Raw genomic sequence first — 7,520 nt, forward strand, 5'->3', positions numbered from 1 at the left:
AGGTATCACTATTCTGGCTCTCCATATTTTTCTGTCGCATCTCCTCCATCAACAAGGCTGAGACTATTTCATCAAACCGCAAGTTAGTTGCATTGATACCTATTGCAATAACCAGACTATCCCACGAATCTAGTAGAGAACACAACAAACTGATGCACTTATCTTCATCTAAAATTTTAATATCAACATATGCTAACTAACTTGCCACAGTATTAAATGCGTTCAGATACTCTGTCACCGAGTCTCCATCTTTCATCCTCAGGTTATACAACTTTTTCCGCGGGAACATTTTATTCACCAGAGACTTAGATTGGTACTTGTCCTACAAAGCCTTCGTCGTAGCTTCCCCTAATACATTCAACAATATTGAATCTGAGACAGACAATCGTATTGTGCTCTTTGCCTTTCGATCCAACTTCTTCCATTCTTCAACGAACACTCCCGTTGGTTTAGTACCCAGATCTACCACGATCCGCTGATATTTATCCTCCAACAGATCCTCCATCTTGAGTTTCCACAACTCAAAACTTTGACCATTAAATTTCTCGATCTCTATCTTTCCACTGCTCGCCATTTTCTTTCACCAACAGAATCGATCTCGCAGATCTCCCACTGAACAGGGTCTACCACATGCCCAAGCGAAACCCCTCATCAACAAAGGCGTCCCCTTGAAGCCAAAACTGCTATGATACCAAATGTAGGTTTTAGCCCCATACAGAAATTACCTGCATATGAATTCTAAAACATAGAAAATAAACAATGCGAGAGCATAACACATAAAACACATATACACAGAGATTTTCCCTTGGATCCCAAAACCGGGAATACCAGCTTGATTTTTCATTATGTTCCTTTTAATGTTATAATACATATATATACATGCCGAAGCATCCAATACCATGGACCAAAAACCATCGCATCCAATACCATGGACCGAAAACCATCGCATCCAAAAACATGTGCGAAAATCATGCACAAAACCCTAGGTGGGTCCGCCCATCCTAACATAGGGTCCAAAACCAAAATTTTCTGGGGCGTTGCCCCGGACCCCATAAAGTGGGGTTATGGGTGCGCCTCAAACCCCCCGTGACACCCCCCCCCCCCCCCCCGCTACACAATTGGCGCAACGAAGGGGAGCTCTGCCCCCCCTCTAACCCCTCGGTTAACTACGTGGGCTAGTCATGGAAAGAATATAACACAACCCAACATTGCATTATTTCTCTATCTTTGGCGTTATTTCTCTGATATATTTTGCACTTTTATATATTGGCAGGTCAGATATATTACAAGTTGAGCACTTGTAATAGATTTGACCTACAAATATATAACAATGCAAAATTTGCCCAAGAAATAACATAAGAGATTGCTATAATAGAAATATATTTTATTAAGATCTTCATAAAAACCTTGAGATAGGGTAACACCATACAACTACTCCTTAAGGAAAGAGATCACTCCACAAGCTAATGCCCATGAATACAAAATAATACTTGACATGTCTTAATGGAGAGGCTCTAGCCTCTATATAGGCTTCATTCATACAATACCTCAGGTCTCTCAATACCATACATCTAATACAATGGGCTTATCACATTATTCCCTAACTACTTGTGGTCCCTTGCGTTATGCGGGTTAACCAGTTTATTTATTAATTATGGCCCATTTATTTATTATCCTTACATCACATTATTACCTTGGGTACCTCCATCTGTACCCCATATTATCCCCCCTAGGTATACTACATTTACACTTGTGTTGCAAGGGGCTCGAATATGAGCCTTGTTAGCAATGGTTGAAATAGAAGAGCCCATGGCCTAAAAAAAAATTACAGGCTTCTCAAGCCCTAGGAGAGCAAGAGGATGATGAGGATGAGGAGGAGGATAATATGTCTTTTGCTACGTGGTGAGATTTACCCACCATGTGTACTTGCATCTAGGGGAGAATTCCATCTGATGATACAAGATGGGCGGCGACCTCACCATGACAAATGACTCTTTTGAGTTTTAGGGGGTCATATGTGAACTGGGTCGAAGTTATTTTCGCTACTTCCTTGCCCTGAAACCCTAGTAGTCATATGATTCCTTGCACGTTCCGCCATGTTGTATGGAAAATAGAGATGAGGTTGTGTGTTATGTCTGTTGTCATATACTATTTTATGACATTTGTCATTAATGAATCACCAGCTTTGAATCCCTTCAATGCAAGCTCTTAATTCACCTGTTTGTTTGTTGAAGAGTTGTTATTTGCATTCATAGTCAGAGGACTGGCTACTAATTAATGTTTTTCTTATTATACGGGGTGAAAGAAAGCATGCTCTGGTCAAATGAATGAACCACCTGGTGCTCGTGCACATGTTGAGCTTACAAGATAGACTGTTGCAGACCATTTTCGAGATGTCAAAGACCTCTATGTTCCATGAACAAAGCTCTTTAGTGGTTAAAAACGACAAATCATTGTTGCATACTCTAACTTAGGAGACGAAAGCCCTTGAAGAGCCCGTCATCCATATTACAAAAACAATAAACTGTGCAGAATCCACAAACCCTCACATTAGGTTTCAAAGGCAATGAAAAGAACTTGATAAAGCAACAGTGAAAGAGGATACCATTGGTTCACCGTCTAATCCACCTAGAATTGATCTAGGAGGCATGCGCTCTAGCATTGAATCAAAGATGTCTAATGTAGAATCCTCAATTAAAGATTCAATATCTATTGTGGTCGAGAGAAAGCCACGGAAACACAGGAGAAATCATGGAAATGGACATGAAGAGCCTCTGAATCATGTTGAGGCTGAGCGGCAAGGCATGAGAAATTTAACCAAAATTTTATGAGCTTCATGCCATGGTTTCTAATGTGTCAAAAATGTTCAAAGATTCTCTGCTTGACGATGTCGCTGCTTATATCAAAGATCTTTGTTCCAAACAACAAGATTTGGAGCTTGAGAGGGTTGAATTGTAGGCCAAATTGACACCATAAAGAAGGAATTATTGATGAATTCTTTGAAGTTGGTAGCTAAAGAAGCAACAAATCTTTCACGCATTGGCCTTAAATGTTTTAGCGAGGGGAAATCCCTCAACTTGAATTCAAAAGTTCACATTGTTGACCAAGAGGCGATAATAAGAATTTAAAGTACTAAACAAAATAATCTTGTTGTAAGACTAATGACAACACTACAAGAACTTGATTTGGAAGTCCTCCATGCAAGTATTTCTACTATGAAGGATTCATTAATTATCTAGAAAGTCATTGTTAAAATTACCAAAAGTTTGTATACAAGAGACCAACTTCATTCCTTGCTTTATAAGAAAGTAGTTAAATCTTTGAATTAAGTAGTGGAATATCACTACAATATTGAGAATTTTCCTTTGCATGTTTCATTGTGAATTATATTTCGGACATGAAATGGTGATGGTTTCCTCCAACACCATTTTCACAATGAAAACACCATTTTGTAACATAATTCAATATTTTTTTTTAGAAGTAAAGGACAAGGACTGTGTAAATATCAAAACTTAATGTTGCTTATCCACTATATCAACTTGTTCTGACATGTATTTTATTCTTATAGTGACAAATTAGATGCAAAGAGCATGTTATGGTCTTTCCAAAAAACAGAGCTGACTTCAAAAGGGTTATTATGAGATAATCCCCTCATCTTTATCATGTGGAAAGAAACTCCAGAAGCCCACAATGTTTTATCAAAATGGTTTTACAAAGGGAACACAATTCAAAAGCTAAAATGTCCTTTCTGTGGATTGTTCATTTACAGATAGGTATTTGGAAATTTCTCGACTTTGCAGAGATTGGTGATTTCAATGTAATTGTTGGACAAACAGGGTGGTAGTTTTGTTTTTGGTCACAAATTGGTTAATGTTTATCATGCATGCATGAAGTTTGTTTTTTTTCTTTTTTCTTTTTGTTTTTTTTGTTTTTATATCCATATCCTTGTGATAAAGCAACCACGTCACGTTTGTTTTTTTTTTTTATTTTTTATATCCATATCCTTGTGATAAAGCAGCCAAAATTTCCTTTAGTTCATAAATCTTCTTAATACAAAGCAATTAAGATATATTTTCGACTGTGTGCAGGTAATGAACTACTCAAGGGTTGTTTTAGAATTTGCATTGGTCTTAGCATGATGCTGGTAATTTTTCCTATCTTTTCCCATTAAGAAGGTGTAGTCTCTGTATTGGCCTTTTTTTCGGAAATTTAGTAATAAATAATTTAATTAATAATTTTTTATTATTATTTATTTATTATTATTATTATTATTTTTTTGGTGAAGGGGAGTTGGAGTATGATCTCTGTGTTCCTTGCTTTGTAGATATGTGTTTTTTTATTTATGATGTGTCTCTAATTTCATAATTTCGTATCAATGTAAGGATAAAAAGAGGAGTGAAGATACAAAACATGAGTTTCCAATTAGAAAAAAAAACTGTATAATACATAGATTATGTGTGAAATGATGTTGCAAGTGTGGGGTTTTTTTGGTTTTTGCATAGATTAACACATCACTGCAACTTGGGTTGAGTACATGGAAGCTACAAATTGGACCAGAGCCTGGACAGTGGGAAACTAAGTACTGAGTGAGAGTTGGATTGTGGAATGTTGTTTACTGCTTTGAGTAAATATGCTACAACTTAGAGCTTAGAATATACATGGATGTTGTCATAGCATAATAGAAGAGTAAATTGACAACATGGATGTGTATCCTTAGGTTCCCACATATACATATATATGGTGTAGCTCTAGTGGATATGAAGAGTGTGAACTGTAGTTTTAATTGATGAAACAATTTAAGGAGAATGTTGGATATTTGTGACATGCTGTGTGGGTGAAATTGTTGTCCCAACATGGAATCCTATGTTACATTCACTATTCCTACAATGATCTCCATTTTCAGTAGGCTTTCTTGTGTACAACTAAAGTAGTTCATAGAAAATATTGAGAGCGCTTAAGGGTTACACGATTAAAAGAGTGTGATGTTGTGATAATTGCCTTCACTCACATAAGGATGTCATTGAGTGTTCCTAAAGGTGTGAAGTTATGATGACTATTACTTGCAGGTAGAAGAAGACACACATCCTTCAAGTAGAGAAGCACTCTGAGGTTTGATTGGTTGGACTTAAGACTCTAAGTATGAAAGGAGGCCAACTACTAGTATAATTTATGCACAAGGCCAGAGTTGGTAATTTGATGGAGATTGTCACTCAAATTTGGGTGCCTAGTGCATGATCTCGTTGCAACTTGGTTTTGCATATCAATTGAATGTAGATGTGCATATATTGAATTATGAGTACTCTTACGTTTGTAAGAGATAGGTGTTCCATGGTGATGCATTTTATTTTCTTCCATAAGTTATTGCATGGTACCTTTCTTGACCTGCAAAGGAGGAGGGTGGAGTTTTGCAGACTTGAATATTCATTGTGAAGAAGATTTGTTGGTCTTAAGTTCATAGCATAGTTGGTAACACAACCATGGTATATGCTTAATCCATATCATGAGAAGTTTTGGCATGCTCTTTTCCAATGGGAGATCATTCTAGATTGTAATCAGAGTTAGTTTCCAATATACTACTTCAAAGTTATGATTCACTTCCTATAAATACCCATTGTGTGAAGATTGTTAAATCATATCAACTCGATCTGCGTGGAAGGAATAGGTAATTGAAAAGTGTTGGAATTTGGACATATGTGGGTCTACAAAGTTGACACTGGAGATACTAAAAGTAGCATTCACATGCGAATGGGATTCGCCCATTTGGTAGATGGATTGAGTTAGAAGTTAAAAGAATTCACTATGTTAACCATACATCTGTTGCAATTAGGTTAATATACAGTATGATTGTAGTATATTATAGATGAAGCATTTTGTTCACGATTTTAATGTTATGGTCAATGTCCATGAAAATGGATTTCAAAGAAGTTGGAAGTAAGTTAAACCCTAACTCCATTTTGTAAAAATGTTCTTGAATATTTATCATATTATCCTTTGAGTTTTGCTTCTTTCTCATTTTAAAATTTTTACTAACCGACTCTTCTTGTTGTAACTATTCAATGGAAACAAAATATGAACGACTCCATGATAGGAAACACTTTATCAAGAGGTTTATTTATTAGAAATGTTAATCAAGGGGAATATGGTGACCACCGTCTCAACACATATTTTCAAAATTTAAATGCTTGAATACTAGGTTACTGGATTCATATGGTACTAATGTTGAGATTGCAATGAGGTTATAAACAAAAACAATAACTTAGCAAGATGGTATTTATGCAACTACTTTCAAATTGTACTATGAAATTAGTCTCTTCAACTAGATTATTAATAGTAAATACTGTATGGGGATGTTTGTTTAGAATAATACTCCTTTTTAATGAATACCCTAATGAGAATTATTAAAATGAGATATGACTATCAAATTAAAAGACTAGCCTCTCATTTGTTAGGAATGTGCAAATATCTTGTACCAAAAGACTTGAGTGATTCCATGTGATATCGGGTCATTGTGAGATTTTCTTGGCGATTTTGATTGCCTGGTCACAAGATGATGTGGAATTTACCTTTTAAATGACTAACTAAGCAAATCTACTTACTTAATAGTTCATCCAAGACAAAACAATTTTACCCATCTAGAAGTAGATTTCAGGGTGCATGTCCCTAGATGGACTTGTTGGCATTTTTTTTCTTTCTCTATCTCCTTATGGGCTTGAGAAAAATGCATGTGTATCTGCAGGGCTAATGCTAGTTGTCCTTAGAAAAGAGGAGGAAAAAATACACTATGAAAATAATGATGGAGAAAATGGAGGATGTGAAAAATAGTAGAAAATAATATTGAAAGAATGATGGAAAATAATATGTACATATTGCAGTAAGCTCCTAGATTATAACTACAACATACTACATTACCAAAAATGAGAAACAAGGAACTGGACGTGAAAGGATATGGTATGGGAAATGGAAAAATTCTAGACTATAAAAGTTTTATATATATGTCAAGAGAGTCACTAAGGGCTCCTAAACTATGGCTACTAAAGCAAGGCCACCTTGCCTCTCATCTTATGGGACCTCTATTTTAGACAAAATCACATGATTTTCACTGAGAATACATTTGTTTGCAAGAACATGTACATGGATTTATCTAAAGGTTTTTTTGCCTTAATGGAAAAAATAGAACATTAATAAATGAAGAATGAGGATTTTTCTTAATATGGTGTATACAAAAAGCAAAGTAGTATTTCAATGGATTAGATGAAAGAGGCATGATGAAATTGTGTGTAAACATTAACATTCATTGTTTTCCATAAAATAATAATAATAAACTATTCAAATAAATGAAATTCAGAGAAAGAGTCAGATTCAAAAAGCGAGCATTTACATTTGAAGTGGTCATAGTACTTAAGAAGGCTTACAAATAGAGAAGTATAGTTGGAGCTTCTAAATCTATGAGGAGGATTTTCGAAGAAAAACTTTTCAAGTGAAAAATCATGGGAACGAATATTCGGCAATCCCGAGAAAAG

General features: G+C 35.5%; 1 pseudogene; it reads left to right on the top strand.

Moving 5' to 3' along the window:
* The first annotated feature begins 2,393 nt into the window (after positions 1 to 2,393).
* Positions 2,394 to 3,329, top strand: LOC149195649 (transcription factor MYC1-like; annotated as a pseudogene).
* The last annotated feature ends 4,191 nt before the right edge of the window (positions 3,330 to 7,520 follow it).

Source organism: Pinus tabuliformis, chromosome 2_2, assembly GCF_031772625.1.
Source record: "Pinus tabuliformis cultivar Carrire ecotype Pingquan chromosome 2_2, CPIR1, whole genome shotgun sequence".
Lineage (NCBI taxonomy): Eukaryota > Viridiplantae > Streptophyta > Pinopsida > Pinales > Pinaceae > Pinus > Pinus tabuliformis.